Consider the following 21,282-nt stretch of genomic DNA (forward strand, 5'->3'; position numbering starts at 1 on the left):
GGAGTTGCTGAAGACTTTGTTAATATCTGTCTGTCTGTCTGATTTTGTTAATATCTGAAGGAGTTCTAACTGAGGTGGCGTAATTCTTTACTGCCCTGTACCACAGGCTCTTGTCTCAATGCAATGCATGATCTCTATATCTTCTCACAAAGGCTACTGGACATCTATAATACGTAAATTATTATTGTAATTGTTATTAATATAGGCAGGACTCATTCGGAGTCAGTATGCAGTGGTACAGAATATTGGTGGCTCTGTTAAATTGCTTTCTTATTATCCATAATATCAGCTTTCACTTAAAAAATAAATCTCTAACCATCATGATGGTGTTTGTGAGGAAAAGCTCAGAAATGTGAATAGTGTAACAGATGCACAGATGTCTGCTTCCACCTATAGAAAGCCGGGAACAATAGCTTAAGAGGTGTGAACTGCCCTATTCATCTCAAAGAAGGTGTAACAAGCAGAGCTTCTCCCCAGCTTGCAAAGGATCTGCCACCAACAGTCTCTTTTTGGCAATTTTACATAACACTAGGTCTACAGTAGGAAATTAGGTTAGTATAACAATGTCTCTCTCTGAAGAATCCACCCCCCTTAGCAACACAGTTAAACTGACATAACCTCCACTGTAGACAGCGCTAGGTTGACAGGAGAATTCTCCCATCTACATAGCTACCACCTCTTGGGGAGGTGGAGAACATACACCAATGGGAGAAGCCATCCTGTTGGTGTAGGTAACACTACAGAAGCGCAGAAGCACGACAGAAGCGCAGCTGCAGCGTTTTAAGGGTAGACCTGTCCTTATTGTCCAAACTTAAACAAAACATCTCCTCATCTCACCCTGAGTGAACCCCTCAGGTTCTCACTGTCTCACCTCCCAGAGGAGTCTAGGTTAGCTGATGCAGCAGAGGTACACTGGGCCAGCCTCACCCCATGACAGAGGTGTCCAGTCAGATGCAGTTTTGATAATTTAAATGTCAATATTATTAACTATTGCATTCCTCATGTAGGAAAGGTAAGGGAACATCAGAAATCTGGACAATTCTTAGGGACCATAGTCTCACTTTGGTATCACAAGTCAGTGCTATTCAGGAGATATTGAAGAAGTTCTCAGGCCCAAGGAGTTTTGCAGAAGCCATGGGTATATTTAAGCCCCAGTGAGAGGTTGTCAAACTCAGTGAGCCCAGCAGAGCTCAGAGAGCTGCAAGACCATATTTTGAACATCCACACAAACTTCTTCAAGTACCATCCTGGAGGAATAGAACTACCGCTTTCCCCAGACTTTCCAATTTGACCTCTAAATGTAGACATCATATATTATGGTTGTTGATTCACAGGTAAAAAAAAAATGTATACCTGCCAGATCGTCAGGTGATGTAATGCAATGGACTCAACGGAGTTGTATTGGTTTATATAACTGAGGGCCTGTCCATCATCACCAATCTCTTGAATCATTCAGTCCAGGTCCATAATGAATGTTGTGTAAAATCCAGATTTCATGTTCCAGATCCAAATTTCATGATCAGGACCTTTAATGTGGGGCATGATGGTCCAGGTTGTTTGGATCACCCACTGTAGCTTGGAACATGATGTATCATGGGTATTGGGGGATTTAAAATGTTTACAATAACCCTTAAGGCTGCATTTTCAAACTTTGTCTTTACTGTCCATTTATCATTCAGTGACATGTTTGCTGAACTGTTTGTTTTCTGTTAAATTTTCCTACCAATTGCTGTATATTTATAACAGCATGAGTTACGTCTATTCTTAAACCACTCATAAGTACCGTCATTTTGAAAAATACAGTAAGGGAAAGAAGGTGATGCATATGCTCTTTGTATTTGTTAGCTCTTATTTTCCTCCTTTAAAATTTAACAGAGAGAAAAAATAATATTTTAAAATAAATAAGAGTCACACAAGGCCAAATGCAACTGTGGTGTAACTGGCTTCAAGGATGTTTTAAATAGGGCAATTTTTTATTCACTGGTGTTTGCCATTAGTTGCCAAGGAAAATAAGTCTGATCCTGTGGTTTGCTTTTAAAAACCTTACAACCTGGTGCAACCTGGCTTTGAACAACTGCTTTCTTAATTTGGGACCCAATCCAGTACGTGGACGGTCCCATTCAACACATACTTAGCTTTAAGCATCCTAAATTGAACTGCTCACATGGTTAAAATTAACCACATGCTTAAGTGCTTTCTTGCATCAGGGCTGTAATGGCATCATACTTGACTCATTGGGTACGTCTAAACTTCAATAAGACATTGGTGGGTGGTCTGTGTTGGCTGAGTTGGGTACACAGGACTTAGACTAAGGGGCTGTTAAATTGTGGTGTAAATGGCTCAGGCTGCAACCTGAGCTCTGGGACTATCCCACCTTGCAAGGTCCTAAAGCCCAGGCTCCTACACATGCCTGAACATCTATACTGCAATTAGACAGCCCCACCTGAGCCCCACAACCCCAAGTCATCTGGCAAGGGCCCGCCATGGGTTTTTAATTGCAGTGTAGACATACCTATAGACTTTAAGGCCAGAAGGGACCATTCTGATCATCTAGTCTGACCTCCTGTATGTCACAGGCCAGAAAACCTCACCCACCCACTCCTGTAATAGGCCCATAACCTCAGACAAACCTCAAGACTTCAGTTACAGAGAATCCACCATTCATTCAAGTTCAAACCAGCAAGGGACCAATGCCCTATTCTGCAGAGGAAGGCAAAAAAACAAACAAAACAAAACACAGATTTTACTGCATTTTCTTTGTCTAGAAAATAGGCTAGCTTCTCAAAAAAAGGGATCAGGTTGTTCTGGCATGATCTACCATTTGTAAAACCACGTTAAATTTTATCCCAATTACCATTTACTTTGATGTCTTAGATATGCTCTTTCAAAATTGTTCTCGCATACAATTGGGGTCTAAATAACAGTCCTGTAGTTTCCTGAATCACTTTTTTCCCCTTTCTAAATATAGGGACTATACTTGCAGTTCCACAGTCGTAGAGTATGACCCCCGAGTTTACAAATTCATTAAAAATCCTTGCTATTGGTCTTGCAATTTCATGTACCAGTTCCTTTAATATTCTTGGATGAAGATTATCCGGGGCCCTGATTTGGTCCCATTAAACTGTTTGAGTTTTGCTTGCACCTCAGATATGGTAATTTTTATTTCCATATCCATGTTCCTATTAGCCACCTTACAACTGTCCCCAAGCTCTTCATTAGTTTTAATAAAAACTAAGACAAAGTTTAGGTGTTGAGCCATACCTAGATTATCTTTCATCTCCACCCTATTTTGAGTGCTTAGCGGTCCCACATCTTTCCTTGTTTCTTTTTATTTATATGGCTAAAGAACCTTTTACTATGGTTTTAATTTCCTTTGCTAGGTCCAGCTCTGCTTGGCTGTTGGAAGTTCTTACTTTTCCCCTACTCTTTCTGACCTCCAAGAAGTAGCTTTCCTTGCTAATCCATCTCTTCTTCTATTCCTTGTCACCTTTCTGCTTTCTCCTAATAACCTGTCTGAGATGCTTGCTCATCCAGTTTGCTCTGCAACCCTTCCCTGTGATTTTTTCCCCCTTGCTGGACTTGCAGGGTCCTGATAGTTTCTGTAACTTTGACAAAGTAATTTCAAGACTCCTCCACATTCAGATCCTTGAGTTCTTCAGGCTGGTCCACTTCTCTAACTAATTCCATTACTTTTTTTAAAGTTTGCTCTTTTGAAATCAAGTACCCTATCTGCAGACCTATTTTCATTTATCCTTCCATTTAATTTAAAGTGAATTGACATATGACCACTCAAACCAAAGGTGTCCTCTACAACCAGTTCTTCAATGAGGTTGATGCTACTTACCATTATTAAATCTAAAATGGCATCACTTTTTGTGATGACTAATTGGTGAAGCAAGTTGTCAGCTATCACATTCAAGAATATCTGGGGCCCACCATTTTTCCTCCAGTCTATCTCTGGGAAAGCAAAGTCTTCTATAATCACACAATTCTCAGTAGTATTTATTTCATTCAAAATATTAAAGAGGTCTCTTTCCATAGCCATAGCCAATCCTGCAGACTCCAAGCAGTAACCTAGTGGAGCCTCTGTTAACCTTCTTCCCCAAAGTGATTTTTCATCAAACACATTCCATTTTATACATTTCATCACTTCTAATTTATTTAGTTTACCTCATCATTAATATACAATGTTACTCCACCACCTTTACCTTCAATTTTGCCTTTGATGAAAAGCACTTATCCCTCAATACCTGTATTCCAGTCATGACTATTAGACCATGTTTCCATTATCCCTATAATATCTGGTTTCACTTCCTTCATCATTAGCTCTAATTCCTTAATTTTGTTACCCAGACTCCTTGCAGCATCTTAGTTGTTTCTGTTTGGCTTCACCTAGATACCTCGCCCAATTAGATACAGTCATTTTACTACTAATATCACCTACCTGACTGTTACTGTCATTGATATTGGTACTCTTTCCTCTTCTTATCCATTCTCCTACCCTCTGTTGTTTCTTTCTCCACTACTGTGTCCACTTTTCCTCCCATTCAGTATTAAAACCAGGCAGGGAGATTACATGAGAATCTCCCAACTATCTCCCTCAAATTCCTAGTTAAAATATCAGTGTTATTGTAGCCATATTAGTTCCAGGTTCCTTCCCCAGACCTGAAAAGAGCTCCATGTAGCTCAAAAGCTTGCACATTCCACCAACCGAAGTTGATCCAATAAAAGATGTTACTCATGTACCTTTTATCCCAACATGTAAACCTCACTCAGGATAAATATTCTGTGGTGGCTAAAGACACCAAGGAACATTCTCCCATGGTGCAGGAGTCTGAACCTGCCACCTTTCAGAGTTTCAACATTCCATTTATTTGATCTACTATTCATGTTCTCTTTAGCAGCTGTTCAGTCGAGTTCCTGGGAATGAGATTTGAGTGTGTGGTTTAATTTATCTAAACCTATTTTTGTTGAACTTCCAAAGCCTAATGGGGAGTTCTTTAAACAACTGTACAAGTTTATTTGTTGGAAATGGTTGATATACTGGTACAACTGGCACTAAAACTCATCATTTAAGCTTTTTTTTTTTTTTTTGGTGAGTTCTACAGATAGATACACTACATATTAGTTTGTGAAAAAGCATGATGAAAGTCAAGGAACATGAAGACTATACTTGTGGATGGAAAGGGATATATTGGGAATAAGGACCATTGGTGCTATTGAGGGAGAGCAGTGGAATACATTTCTAAAAAGTTTAAAATGGTACATTTTTTATGTCTGCACAGAGTAAACATGGGCATATTACACTAAAAGGCAACAAGGATAAAATGTGCATTAAGAACGGTAGCATTTGAGCATGTTTATAAAGAAAAGTATCTAAAATATGTTATCTATTTTTTTTTTAAAAAAAAGCTGCAAAAGCAAATAAATAGGAGTTATTGTGAATGGTACTGTGTAAAACTTTTGGAACAAATTACCAGTAGCTAAAAACTTTTTGTGAATGTGGTTGAACTTGGGGTAACAAAGAATGTCCTTTTTGGAAAAGGCTATATCTTTAATGGACTTGAACAGGTTTAGGAGAACAGAAGCCTGATATCAGAGGCTGCCTGAGCCATAACAAAAGGCATTAAAGAGCCATTTTGGAAGCTCTTCATCCTTCTAATGAAAAAATTCACAAGTACAGACTAGTACACTCATTCAGAAGAGAGATGTAACAAAGTTATAAGGTACACATTCAGTTTTCCCTTTAAACTTGAATGAGGAAAGCATTATGATATGCATGATTACATGGCGAGACCACAAAATTTTGCAATTTTGTGTCCATTATTTCCATAATATTATGCTCCACATTAACACAATTATATTAAACACAATCTTACTCCCTCAGGCTAAGCCTGTGGAGCCATTGAACCTGCCCACATCCTTATGCCTATGTAAATATCCAGGGTCTTTACAACTCTGCACTACAAGAGTTTTTATTAATAATGATTACTAATTAGATTAATGGTTTTGACAATGTTGCTCAATAGTCTGGATATTCAAACACATTGCTTCTCATATCTATTAGTCTTGAGGGTGTACTAATAGGCTATGTTTTCTGGCGGCAGTATAAAAATGTTAGCCTGGAGAATACAAGAACAAATACAAAATACAACAAAACAAAACCAAAAATATGAATATGATGTAATAATACAATCAATCCTCAGGATTTAACATTATAGTTTGCTCTAATTCAGTCTTCCAATGCCAAGGACACTTTTCTGAAAGCAGGTAATATATTTACAGGATTCTGTACTTTAATAAAAGTATCCACAGCTTTAAATCCTTTAAGCAGACTAGCAGTAGCTCAAGGATGGGGTTCATAGGCAACTCAGATCTCTTTAGATACAGAATGATACCTCCTATTGATATCTTTTGTATTTTTTGGACCATACCTACACCATTCAGGTTTCTTCAAGGTTAATAGCACAGTGTTCAAGAAAGTAGCTTATTCCTGATTCATTTCAATAATATAACAAAGACTTTTTGTGTCAAATGATGCATAGATAAGAAATGAGGGCAATTGTTCTGTGTTTCTTTTATTTGCACTGGGTGGGTGTTAAGGCTTTGAATATCTATATGAAGTGGCATCAACTTTATTAAATACTACTGTGAAAGGGCTCCCCCTTCATCTCCAGGAAAACTTGGCTGGTAAGCCCTCTTGATGAATTAAGCAGCACACAGGCCAACCAATGTACCTTCATCACATGTGTTTATTGTGTGTCTCCATCTTAAGCTCCAGGTACAAGACAACAATATAGCAGCAGTTATGAGAAGCTTCCTTTTCTGATCCCTGAGTTAGTGTTTTATACTACCTGCTTCCTTTCCTGGTTCTCCAGCTCCTGAGCTAATTTCTTAATTGACTACCAGCAAGTGGAAGTGTTTCCTTCTACCTTAACCACACCCAGTGCCTTAAGGTGTTTTAAATTATCAGGGTAGAGGCTTCTGTAGATCCCAACTTAGAATCATAGAATCACAGAATATCAGGGTGGGAAGGGACCTCAGGAGGTCATCTAGTCCAACCCCCTGCTCAAAGCAGGACCAATCCCCAACTAAATCATCCCAGCCAGGGCTTTGTCAAGCCTGACCTTAAAAACTTCTAAGGAAGGAGATTCCACCACCTCCCTAGGTAACGCATTCCAGTGTTTCACCACCCTCCTAGTGAAAAAGTTTTTCCTAATATCCAACCTAAACCTCCCCCACTGCAACTTGAGACCATTACTCCTTGTTCTGTCATCCGCTACCACTGAGAACAGCCTAGATCCATCCTCTTTGGAACCCCCTTTCAGGTAGTTGAAAGCAGCTATCAAATCCCGCCTCATTCTTCTCTTCCGTAGACTAAACAATCCCAGTTCCCTCAGCCTCTCCTCATAAGTCATGTGTTCCAGTCCCCTAATCATTTTTGTTGCCCTCTGCTGGACATTTTCCAGTTTTTCCACATCCTTCTTGTCGTGTGGGGCCCAAAACTGGACACAGTACTCCAGATAAGGCCTCACCAATGTCGAATAGAGGGGAACGATCACGTCCCTCGATATGCTGGCAATGCCCCTACTTATACATCCCAAAATGCCATTGGCCTTCTTCGCAACAAGGGCACACTGTTGACTCATATCCAGCTTCTCATCCACTGTCACCCCAGGTCCTTTTCCGCAGAACTGCTGCCTAGCCATTCGGTCCCCAGCCTGCAGCGGTACATGGGATTCTTCTGTCCTAAGTGCAGGACTCTGCACTTGTCCTTGTTGAACCTCATCAGATTTCTACCTCTCCTCCCAGTTTAGTGTCATCTGCAAACTTGCTGAAGGTGCAATCCACACCGTCCTCCAGATCATTTATGAAGATATTGAATAAAACCGGCACCAGGGCCGACCCTTGGGGCACTCCACTTGATAACGGCTGCCAACTAGACATGGAGCCATTGATCACTACCCGTTGAGCCCGACAATCGAACCAGCTTTCTATCCACCTTATCATTCATTCATCCAGCCCATACTTCTTTAACTTACTGGCAACAATACTGTGGGAGACCGTGTCAAAAACTTTGCTAAAGTCAAGGAACAACATGTCCACTGCTTTCCCCTCATCCACAGTGACTGTTCCTGATCACTTTCCTCTCCTCTAAGTGCTTCAGAATTGATTCCTTGAGAATCTGCTCCATGATTTTTCCAGGGACTGAGGTGAGGCTGACTGGCCTGTAGTTCCCAGGATTCCCCTTCTTCCCTTTTTTAAAGATGGGCACTACATTAGCCTTTTTCCAGTCACCGGGGACCTCCCCCAATTGCCATGAGTTTTCAAAGATAAGGGCCAATGGCTCTGCAGTCACATCCGCCAACTCCTTTAGCACTCTTGGATGCAGCGCATCTGGCCCCATGGATTTGTGCTCGTCCAGCTTTTCTAAATAGTCCTGAACCTCTTCTTTCTTCACAGAGGGCTGGTCACCTCCTCCCCATGCTGTGCTGCCCAGTGCAGCAGTCTGGAAGCTGACCTTGTTTGTGAAGACAGAGGCAAAAAAATCATTGAGTACATTAGCTTTTTCCACATCCTCTATCACTAGGTTGCCTCCCTCATTCAGTAAGGGGCCCACACTTTCCTTGACTTTCTTCTTATTGCTAACATACCTGAAGAAACCCTTCTTAACAGACTCTTAACATCTCTTAACATCTCTTGCTAGCTGAAATTCCAGGTGTGATTTGGCCTTCCTGATTTCACTCCTGCATGCCTGAGCAATATTTTTATACTCTTCCCTGGTCATTTGTCCAACCTTCCACTTCTTGTAAGCTTCCTTTCTGTGTTTAAAATCAGCAAGGATTTCACTGTTAAGCCAAGCTGGTCGCCTGCCATATTTACTATTCTTTCTACACATTGGGATGCTTTGTCCCTGTAATCTCAATAAGGATTCTTTAAAATACAGCCAGCTCTCCTGGACTTCTTTCCCCGTCATGTTATTCTCCCATGGGATCCTGCCCATCAGATCCCTGAGGTTTTCAAAGTCTGCTTTTCTGAAGTCCAGGGTCCGTATTCTGCTGCTCTCCTTTCTTCCCTGTGTTAGGATCCTCAACTCAACCATCTCATAGTCACTGCCTCCCAGGTTCCCATCCACTTTTGCTTCCCCTACTAATTCTTCTCAGTTTGTGAGCAGCAGGTCAAGAAGAACTCTGCCCCTAGTTGGTTCCTCCAACACTTGCACCAGGAAATTGTCCCCTACACTTTCCAAAAACTTCCTGGATTGTCTGTGCAACGCTGTATTGCTCTCCCAGCAGATATCAGGGTGATTGAAGTCTCCCATGAGAACCAGGGCCTGTGACCTAGTAACTTCTGTGAGTTGCTGGAAGAAAGCCTTGTCCACCTCATCCCCCTGGTCTGGTGGTCTATAGCAGACTCCAACCATGACATCACCCTTGTTGCTCATGCTTCTAAAATTAATCCAGAGACACTCAGGTTTTTCTGCGGTTTCATACGGAGCTCTGAGCAGTCATACTGCTCTCTTATATACAATGCAACTCCCCCACTTTTTCTTCCCTGTCTGTCCTTCCTGAACAGTTTATATCCATCCATGACAGTACTCCAGTCATGTGAGTAATCCCACCAAGTCTCTGTTATTCCAATCACATCATAATTCCTTGACTGTGCCAGGACTTCCAGTTCTCCCTGCTTGTTTCCCAGGCTTCTTGCATTTGTGTATAGGCACTTGAGATAACTTGCTGTTTGTCCTGCTTTCTTTGTATGAGGCAGGAGCCCTCCCCTTTTGCATTCTCCTGCTTGTGCTTCCTCCTGGTATCCCACATCCCCACTTACCTCAGGGCTTTGGTCTCCTTCCCCTGGTGAACCTAGTTTAAAGCTCTCCTCATTAGGTTAGCCAGCCTGCTTGTGAAGATGCTCTTCCCTCTCTTCGTTAGGTGGAGCCCGTCTCTGCCTAGCGCTCCTGCTTCTTGGATCCCATGATCAAAGAATGCAAAGCCTTCTCTCCGACACCACCTGCGTAGCCATTCATTGACTTCCATGATTCGACGGTCTCTACCCAGGCCTTTTCCTTCCACGGGAAGGAGGGACGAAAACATCACTTGTGCCTCAAACTCCTTTATCCTTCTTCCCAGAGCCACGTTGTCCGCAGTGATCTGCTCAAGGTCATTCTTGGCAGTATCATTGGTGCCCACGTGGAGAAACAGGAAGGGTTAGCGATCCGAGAGCTTGATGAGTCTCAGCAGTCTCTCCATCACATCGTGAATCCTAGCTCCTGGCAAGCTGCACACTTCTCTGTTTTCCTGGTCGGGGCGGCAGATAGATGATTCAGTCCCCCTGAGGAGAGTGTCCCCGACCACCACCACCCACCTCCTCCTCTTGGGAGTGGTGGTCGTGCAACCCCCATCCCTAGGACAGTGCATCTCATGCCTTCCAATCGGCGGAGTCTCCTTCTGTTCCCTTCCCTCAGATGTATCATCTAGTCCACTCTCTGCATTAGTACCTGTGGAGAGAACATGAAAACGGTTGCTTACCTGTATCTGCATTGCTGGTACATGGACGCTCCCCTTTCTTCTTCTGGAGGTCACATGCTGCCAATTTTCTTCACCGTCCTCCTGTTGCCACTGCGCAGCCTGCTCTGAATCTTCCGAACATTGTGCCCGTAGAAGCATATCCTGATGTCTGTCCAGGAAATCTTCAGTTTCTCTTATGCAACACAGGGTCGATATTTGTTTATCCAGACCTTGAATCTTCTCTTCCAATAAGGAGACCAGCTTGCACTTTGTACAGAGAAAGTCGCTTCTGTCCTGTGGAAGAAAGACAAACATGGCACATCCAGTGCAGGTCACAACAGCTGAATGCTCCCCATCCATATTACCTTCCTTCTATGAGCTTCCTCAGGAGTTGTAGTAACTACTCAGAGAAGCTGGCAAGATGTAAAACTCAGTGGGCTCTCCCCAGGCAAACTCCCTCTGTTAGCCTCTCTGCTGCTCACCTCTCAGCTGGTTCGCAGCTGACTGGCTTTTTATAACAGTCAGGCCCACTCAAGCCTCACCTGGAACAAAGCACTCCCAATTCACACTTTTCAAACAAAGAACCAATCAAGCACAGGGTCAAACTTTCAAACTGTCCCCACAACAGACACTCAGATACTCACCAACACAACTTCAAGCTGTTAACAGCACTCTGTCATAACCACCTTTAAAATCCAGAAGATTTTGGTTTGTAGTACTTAGTGCTTGTTTATAATTACAACTATTAGAGATAGTGTCTACTAAAAAAAACCCCACACTATTATATTAGGCAACTGCTGTTTTTTAATTGCTAATTTTCAGCCAGAGTGGAGTTCAAACCTATGAATTTATATCAACAATTTTTTAAGAGTTGACACTTTAAAGGTACAGTATTGAAAGATTAACAGTGAATAATGGCACAGCCTGTACATTAAACCACCAGCTTGTGCAGCAAATGTTACAGACAATCTGCAACCTGAAATATTAATATCTTAGTGCTTTAGAGATTACATTAATTAAAGTCACTCTAAGAATGCAATAATTAGAGTATTTTACAGTTGCCACTAAGGTCAGTTTATACAAGTAATTATTCACCTGCTACAAAGCTTCATGAATACATTAAATGACCCCCAAGATATATTTTCTGTTTTAAGTTGTGTTGTTTTGAAATAAAAGCAATAGGAATGGTAGTCCTGTGACACAATGATGTCCCACTGCTGCAAAGTCAGGGATGTTCTTGTATAGAATTTTATCAGGAGGCAATATACAGACGTGAATACTAATGAGTCTTCTTCATGACTATAAAGTCAATTCTGTCTGTTACCTCAAAAAGCTGCTGTGCTAACATGAACATTACTGGAATGCATCCAGAGTTAGACCAAACACATTTTGTAAGTTGAAAGGTACTTTCAAATGTGAAATAAAAATTGTGAGGAAAAACTTGACTGTGTATTCAACCAGCAGAGGGAGTTAACCAACTAGCTGGTTTACAATGGTGAAAGACAGAAAAGGAAGTAAATGAGGCAGAACCAAGTAGGCTTGTAACTCTTAAAGGTAAAGAGAAGGATCAATCAATGCTAGACAAATGCAAAAGGACAATAACAATAAAGCAAAAAATGACTTTATTGGCAAGCTTCTGAAGCTTATTGCTGCAGCTTGGTGAATACTGCAAAACATTTTGCCATCTCCATTTCCCATCAGTGTAAATGTAGTAGAATCTGAGGCTAAAAAAGGAAAAGAACAAGTTAAGAATTACTTAGACAAGTTTGATGACAAGTTTGGGCTAGTCTAAAGGAAAAGAAAGTTCAGCAGAGTTGGCAGGTTTTTAAACAGACATTATTTAATGAATTTGTTTTGGCTGAGAGAGTTCCCCCTTTGTATTCACAGAAAGCAAAAAATCCTAGGAAATGAATTTGCTCACAGGAATGTACCTAGAAATGACATTAAGTCAAATCTTGCAAAAGATTTGAACAAATCATCATTGGAGTTTGTATTAATCAGTATTTGCAAGGGAAACTTACATCTAAGAGTTGTGTTTACCTAGTCAGGGAATCAAAACATACCAGATTACCTATGTGTTCAACCAGAACATCTCAGATTTCAAATACTGGGAACTTCAACAGTTGGAACTGTTGTGTGGGGAGGGAAAAATGCAAACAGCTGAAGCAAATAACCAGTCCTCTCAGAGGGTGCTAGAAGTAGGAGGGTTCTGGGGTTTATATAAACCTATTCCAGGGAGAGGGGGAGAGGAGGAAAGATAACACCCAAGGGTGTGGGAGTGCCACAGAGAAAATCAGGTCCAGAAAAGGGCAGGAGGAAGCAAGGCAATAACCTATGGAAAATTACACTGATTTCAGGGACAGGGGGACACAGGCTATGGGTTGCTTCCCTTGGAAATGTTGGATTTGCTTGAGAGCACTGATTGAAAAAGACCTGGAGAGTCATAGTTGCCTGAGAAGGGACTTTGAAGTGAACCCAGGGTTTGGATCTAGAGTCCAGTATCTCTGGGAGACTTCCTGGATGGCTTTCAGAGTCTTTCTGGAGTCCAACTCCTGAATATCAGGGAGAGGAATTAGAGACACAGTCCATACCTGCAAGTGCACTGTTGGATGCTGAAGCTCACCCTTATCTTGTTAACAGTGTCAGAACCCAAGCAAGGCTCTAGGGAGAGCCCATGATTGGGAGGGAAGTTGGAAGGGGCCTGGCCTAATGCAGAGACCTGGGTATGAACCAGCCAGTCTACAGGAAAAAAAAGTTCAACAGAGTTGTCAGGTTTTTAAACAGACTATATTAAGGGCACGAGCAAACTATCCCAATGCACAGGAAAGATAGGAAGTATGGTAAGAGACTACTTATGTAAACCCACAAGCACTCAGGGACAAAATTAGAAAGGCCAAGGCAAAAAAATAAGATTAAACTAGCTAGGGACATAAAAGGTAACAAGAAAGCATTTTATAAATACATGAAAAGCAAGAAGAAGACCAAGAAAGGGTAGGCCAATTATTCAATGAGGAAGGAAAGACAGTAACAGAAAACACAGCAAAGTCTGAAGTGTTAAATGCCTTCTTTGGTTCAGTGTTTCACCACAAAGTTGTCCAATTACTGATAACTTAGCATAGTCAACATCAGTATAAATGGAGTAGAATCTGAAGCTAAAATAGGAAAAGAACAAGTTAAGAATTACTTATACAGTTTGATGTCTTCAAGTCAGCAGGGTCTGATGAAATACATCCTAGAATACTTGAGGAACTGGCTGAAGATAACTCTGAGCCATTAGCAATTATATTTCAGAGCACGTGGAGGATGGGAGAGATACCTGAGGACTAGAAAAGACCAAATATAGTACTTATGTATAAAAAGAAGAATAATAACAACCCAGGGAACTATAGAACAGTCAGCTTAACTTCAGTATCCAGAAAGATGATAAAGCAAATAATCAAACAACCAATTTGTAAGCACCTAGAAGAAATTAAGGTGAAAAGTAAATGACAACATGGATTTCTGAAGAACAACCATGTCTAACCAACTTGTTATCTTGTCAGAGAGGGATATTAAGCCTTGTGGATGGGGTGAAGCAATAGATGTGATATATCCCCATTTTAGTAAGGCTTTTGTTACTGTCTCACTTGACCTTCTCATAAACAAACTAGAGAAATATAGCCTAGATGAACCTACTATAAGGTGGGTACACAACTGGTTAGAAAACCATACTCAGAGAGTAGTTATCAATAGTTCACAATCGAACAGGAAGAGCATATTGAGTGGGTTCCCACAAGGATCTGTCCTAGCTCTTGTTATATTCAATATCTTCATAAATTATTTAGATAATGTCATAGAGACTACACTGATAAGGTTTGCAGATGATACCAAACTGGGAGGGGTTGCAAATGCTTCGGAGGACAGGTTTAGAATTCAAAATGATCTTGACAAACTGGAGAAATGGTCTGAAATAAATAGGACAAAATTCAATAAGGACAAATGCAAAGTATATTTAGGAAAGAATAACCAATTGCATAAATGCAAAATGGGAAATGCCTGCCTAGGAAGGAGTACTGCAGAAAAGGATCTGGGGGATCACAAGCTAAATGTAAGTCATACACGAGAAATAAATCTTCCACTCTACTCAGATAGAAAAGGAGTACTTGTGGCACCTTAGAGACTAACCAATTTATTTGAGCATGAGCTTTCGTGAGCTACAGCTCACTTCATCGGATGCATACCGTGGAAACTGCAGCAGACTTTATATACACACAGAGAATATGAAACAATACCTCCTCCCACCCCACTGTCCTGCTGGTAATAGCTTATCTAAAGTGATCATCAAGTTGGGCCATTTTCAGCACAAATCCAGGTTTTCTCACCCTCCACCCCCCCACACAAATTCACTCTCCTGCTGGTAATAGCCCATCCAAAGTGACAACTCTCTACACAATGTGCATGATAATCAAGTTGGGCCATTTCCTGCACAAATCCAGGTTCTCTCACCCCCCCACCCCCATACACACACAAACTCACTCTCCTGCTGGTAATAGCTCATCCAAACTGACCACTCTCCAAGTTTAAATCCAAGTTAAACCGGAACATCTGGGGGGGGGGGTAGGAAAAAACAAGGGGAAATAGGCTACCTTGCATAATGACTTAGTCACTCCCAGTCTCTATTTAAGCCTAAATTAATAGTATCCAATTTGCAAATGAATTTCAATTCAGCAGTTTCTCGCTGGAGTCTGGATTTGAAGTTTTTTTGTTTTAAGATAGCGACCTTCATGTCTGTGATTGTGTGACCAGAGAGATTGAAGTGTTCTCCGACTGGTTTATGAATGTTATAATTCTTGACATCTGATTTGTGTCCATTTATTCTTTTACGTAGAGACTGTCCAGTTTGACCAATGTAAATGGCAGAGGGGCATTGCTGGCACATGATGGCATATATCACATGGGTGGATGTGCAGGTGAACGAGTCTCTGATAGTGTGGCTGATGTTATTAGGCCCTGTGATGGTGTCCCCTGAAAAAGCACAAGATCAAATCCTCACAGACACACCCCTGGAACCCCGACCTGGGATATTCTATCTACTACCCAAGATCCATAAACCTGGAAATCCTGGGTGCCCCATCATCTCAGGCATTGGCACCCTGACAGCAGGATTGTCTGGCTATGTAGACTCCCTCCTCAGGCCCTACGCTACCAGCACTCCCAGCTACCTTCGAGACACCACTAACTTCCTGAGGAAACTTCAATCCATCGGTGATCTTCCTGATGACCATCCTGGCCACTATGGATGTAGAAGCCCTCTACACCAACATTCCACACAAAGATGGACTACAAGCCGTCAAGAACACTATCCCCGATAATGTCATGGCTAACCTGGTGGCTGAACTTTGTGACTTTGTCCTTACCCATAACTATTTTACATTTGGGGACAATGTATACCTTCAGATCAGCGGCACTGCTATGGGTACCCGCATGACCCCACAGTATGCCAACATTTTTATGGCTGATTTAGAACAACGCTTCCTCAGCTCTCGTCCCCTAAAGCCCCTACTCTACTTGCGCTATATTGATGACATCTTCATCATCTGGACCCATGGAAAAGAAGCCCTTGAGGAATTCCACCATGATTTCAACAATTTCCATCCCACCATCAACCTCAGCCTGGTCCAGTCCACACAAGAGATCCACTTCCTGGACACTACAGTGCTAATAAACAATGGTCACATAAACACCACCCTATACCGGAAACCTACTGACCGCTATTCCTACCTGCATGCCTCCAGCTTTCACCCTGACCACACCACACGATCCATCGTCTACAGCCAAGTTCTGCGATACAACCGCATTTGCTCCAACCCCTCAGAAAGAGACAAACACCTACAAGGTCTCTGTCAAGCTTTCTTACAACTACAATACCCACCTGCGGAAGTAAAGAAACAGATTGATAGAGCCAGAAGAGTTCCCAGAAGTTACCTACTACAGGACAGGCCTAACAAAGAAAATAACAGAACGCCACTAGCCATCACCTTCAGCCCCCAACTAAAACCCCTCCAACGCATTATTAAGGATCTACAACCTATCCTAAAGGATGACCCAACACTCTCACAAATCTTGGGAGACAGGCCAGTCCTTGCCTACAGACAGCCCCCCAACCTGAAGCAAATACTCACCAACAACCACATACCACACAACAGAACCACTAACCCAGGAACTTATCCTTGCAACAAAGCCCGTTGCCAACTGTGCCCACATACCTATTCAGGGGACACCGTCACAGGGCCTAATAACATCAGCCACACTATCAGAGACTCGTTCACCTGCACATCCACCAATGTGATATATGCCATCATGTGCCAGCAATGCCCCTCTGCCATTTACATTGGTCAAACTGGACAGTCTCTACGTAAAAGAATAAATGGACACAAATCAGATGTCAAGAATTATAACATTCATAAACCAGTCGGAGAACACTTCAATCTCTCTGGTCACGCAATCACAGACATGAAGGTCACTATCTTAAAACAAAAAAACTTCAAATCCAGACTCCAGCGAGAAACTGCTGAATTGGAATTCATTTGCAAATTGGATACTATTAATTTAGGCTTAAATAGAGACTGGGAGTGGCTAAGTCATTATGCAAGGTAGCCTATTTCCCCTTGTTTTTTCCTACCCCCCCCCAGATGTTCTGGTTTAACTTGGATTTAAACTTGGAGAGTGGTCAGTTTGGATGAGCTATTACCAGCAGGAGAGTGAGTTTGTGTGTGTATGGGGGTGGGGGGGGTGAGAGAACCTGGATTTGTGCAGGAAATGGCCCAACTTGATTATCATGCACATTGTGTAGAGAGTTGTCACTTTGGATGGGCTATTACCAGCAGGAGAGTGAATTTGTGTGGGGGGGTGGAGGGTGAGAAAACCTGGATTTGTGCTGGAAATGGCCCAACTTGATGATCACTTTAGATAAGCTATTACCAGCAGGACAGTGGGGTGGGAGGAGGTATTGTTTCATATTCTCTGTGTGTATATAAAGTCTGCTGCAGTTTCCACGGTATGCATCCGATGAAGTGAGCTGTAGCTCACGAAAGCTCATGCTCAAATAAATTGGTTAGTCTCTAAGGTGCCACAAGTACTCCTTTTCTTTTTGCGAATACAGACTAACACGGCTGTTACTCTGAAATCTACTCAGATAAGGCCTCAACTGGAATTTTGTATACAGTTCGGGGCATAACACTTCAGGAAAGATGTGGCCAAATTGGAAAAGGCTAGAGGATAGCAACTGTCACGGTTCCTCCCCGACTCTGAACTCTAGGGTACAGATGTGGGGACCTGCATGAAAAACCTCCTAAGCTTATCTTTACCAGCTTAGGTCAAAACTTCCCCAAGGTACAAAATATTACCCCCGTTATCCTTGGACTGGCCGCTACCACCACCAAACTAATACTGGTTACTGGGGAAGAGCTGTTTGGACGCGTCCTTCCCCCCAAAATACTTCCCAAAACCTTGCACCCCACTTCCTGGACAAGGTTTGGTAAAAAGCCTCACCAATTTGCCTAGGTGACTACAGACCCAGACCCTTGGATCTTAAGAACAATGAAAAATCCTCCCAACACTTGCACCCCCCCTTTCCTGGGAAATGTTGGATAAAAAGCCTCACCAATTTGCATAGGTGACCACAGACCCAAACCCTTGGATCTGAGAACAATGAAAAAGCATTCAGTGTTTTACAAGAAGACTTTTAATAAAAAATAGAAGTAAATAGAAATAAAGAAATCCCCCCCTGTAAAATCAGGATGGTAGATATCTTACAGGGTAATTAGATTCAAAAGCATAGAGAACCCCTCTAGGCAAAACCTTAAGTTACAAAGAAGATACACAGACAGAAATAGTTATTCTATTCAGCACAATTCTTTTCTCAGCCATTTAAAGAAATCATAATCTAACACATACCTGGCTAGATTACTTACTACAAGTTCTAAGACTCCATTCCTGTTCTGTCCCTGGCCAAGAGGACTACAGACAGACACAGACCCTTTGTTTCTCTCCCTCCTCCCAGCTTTTGAAAGTATCTTGTCTCCTCATTGGTCATTTTGGTCAGGTGCCAGCGAGGTTACCTTTAGCTTCTTAACCCTTTACAGGTGAGAGGAGCTTTCCCCTGGCCAGGAGGGATTTCAAAGGGGTTTACCCTTCCCTTTATATTTATGACACGCCCCCCAAATCTCAGCTAGGGTGAAACACTGGCTGGGATTTCTTCCTGGAGCTCTAGGAAAACAGAGTTAATAAGACACATGCATCTCTAAATATACTACCAAGTACATAAAGACTAACAATATTTTCCACATCTCAAGGACGATTTTAACCAGTTGATTCTGGGAAACTTTCACGGGAGAGTGCATCAGCCACTTTGTTAGAAGCTCCTGAGATGTGTTGGATGTCGAAATCAAAATCTTGGAGAGCTAAACTCCACCGAAGAAGTTTTTTGTTAGTTTCTTTGATGGTGTGAAGCCACTTTAGTGCAGCATGGTCGGTTTGCAGGTGGAAACGCCGTCCCCAAACATATGGGCGTAGCTTTTCCAGAGCGTAGACAATGGCATAACATTCTTTTTCAGTGACTGACCAGTTGCTTTCCCTCTCAGACAGTTTTTTGCTGAGAAACACTACAGGGTGGAATTCTTGATCAGGTCCTTTTTGCATTAAAACTGCTCCCACACCACGCTCGGATGCATCTGTGGTTACTAGGAACGGTTTGTCAAAGTCTGGGGCCCTTAGTACAGGGTCAGACATGAGTGTCGCTTTAAGCTTGTTAAAGGCCTTCTGACACTTTCCGGTCCACTGAACAGCATTTGGCTGTTTCTTTTTGGTTAGGTCTGTCAGTGGGGCAGCGATTTGGCTGTAGTGCGGTACAAATCGTCTGTAATAACCGGCCAAGCCTAAGAAGGATTGAACCTGTTTCTTTGACTTTGGGACAGGCCACTTTTGGATAGCATCCACTTTGGCCTGTAGGGGGCTGATAGTTCCTTGACCCACCTGGTGTCCAAGGTAAGTCACTCTGTTTAGGCCTATTTGACACTTCTTAGCCTTAACAGTTAGTCCTGCCTCCCTCATGCGCTCAAGGACTTTTTGTAGATGTTCCAGGTGGTCTGCCCAGGAATCCGAAAATATGGCCACATCGTCAAGGTAGGCGACTGCATATTCTCCTAATCCCGCTAGGAGACCATCTACAAGTCTTTGGAAAGTGGCGGGTGCATTTCGCAGCCCAAAAGGGAGTACATTAAATTCATACAGCCCGAGATGTGTGATGAAGGCTGACCTTTCCTTGGCAGATTCATCTAGCGGTACCTGCCAGTACCCCTTGGTTAAGTCCAAGGTAGAGATGAACTGGGCCCGTCCCAGTTTCTCTAATAGTTCATCAGTGCGTGGCATTGGATAGTTGTCTGGGCGAGTTACAGCATTTAGCTTACGGTAGTCCACGCAAAAACGTATTTCCCCATCTGGTTTGGGAACTAGAACCACTGGAGATGCCCATGCACTTTCAGAGGGGCGGATTACACCCATCTGTAACATATCCTGGATCTCCCTTTCTATAGCAGTTTTAGCTTGAGGAGACACCCGGTAAGGTTGGACCCTAATTGGGTGAGCATTACCTGTGTCAATGGAGTGGTATGCCCGTTCAGTCAGTCCTGGGGTGGCTGAGAACGTTGGCGCGTAGCTAGTGCACAGCTCCTGGATCTGCTGTCGCTGCATACGCCCAAGGGTCATGGAGAGGTTCACCTCTTCCACACCACCAGCACATTTCCCTTCGTAATAGACACCTTCAGGCCACTCAGCGTCGTCTCCTCCCTGGGCTGTAAACTGACAAACCTTTAATTCTCTGGAATAAAAGGGCTTTAGAGAATTAATATGATACACCTTAGGCTTTTGGTTGGAGGTGGGGAATGCTATGAGATAATTAACAGCTCCCAGGCGCTCCTGGACCATGAATGGCCCTTCCCACGATGCTTCCATTTTATGGGCCTGGAGCGCCTTTAAGACCATGACCTGGTCCCCTACTTTGAAGGAACGCTCTCTGGCATGTTTATCATACCAGGCTTTTTGCTCTTTTTGAGCATCCTGTAAGGTTTCTTTAGCAAGGGCTAAAGAGGTTCGGAGGGTGTTTTGTAGGTTGGTTACAAAGTCCAGAATATTAGTTCCTGGAGAAGGTGTAAATCCCTCCCATTGCTGCTTCACCAACTGCAATGGCCCCTTAACCTCACGGCCATATACAAGTTCAAATGGGGAAAACCCTAAACTGGGATGTGGTACAGCTCTGTAGGCAAAGAGCAACTGCTGCAATACTAGGTCCCAATCATTGGAGTGCTCATTTACGAATTTACGTATCATGGCCCCCAAAGTTCCATTAAACTTCTCCACCATGCCATTTGTTTGATGATGGTAAGGAGTGGCAACCAAGTGATTTACCCCATGAGCTTCCCAAAGGTTTTTCATAGTTCCTGCCAGGAAATTAGTCCCTGCATCTGAGAGGATGTCGGAGGGCCAACCTACCCTGGCAAAAATGTCTGCTAGTGCCTGGCACACACTTTTAGCCCTGGTGTTGCTTAGAGCTACTGCTTCCGGCCATCGGGTGGCAAAATCCATGAAAGTCAGTATGTACTGCTTTCCTCTGGGTGTCTTTTTCGGAAAAGGACCCAGAATATCCACAGCTACTCGCTGAAATGGAACTTCAATGATGGGGAGTGGCTGGAGAGGAGCTTTGACCTGGTCTTGGGGTTTTCCCACTCTTTGGCACACC

The sequence above is a fragment of the Lepidochelys olivacea genome (genome assembly GCF_965140295.1).
Source record: "Lepidochelys olivacea isolate rLepOli2 genome assembly, chromosome: 5".
Lineage (NCBI taxonomy): Eukaryota > Metazoa > Chordata > Testudines > Cheloniidae > Lepidochelys > Lepidochelys olivacea.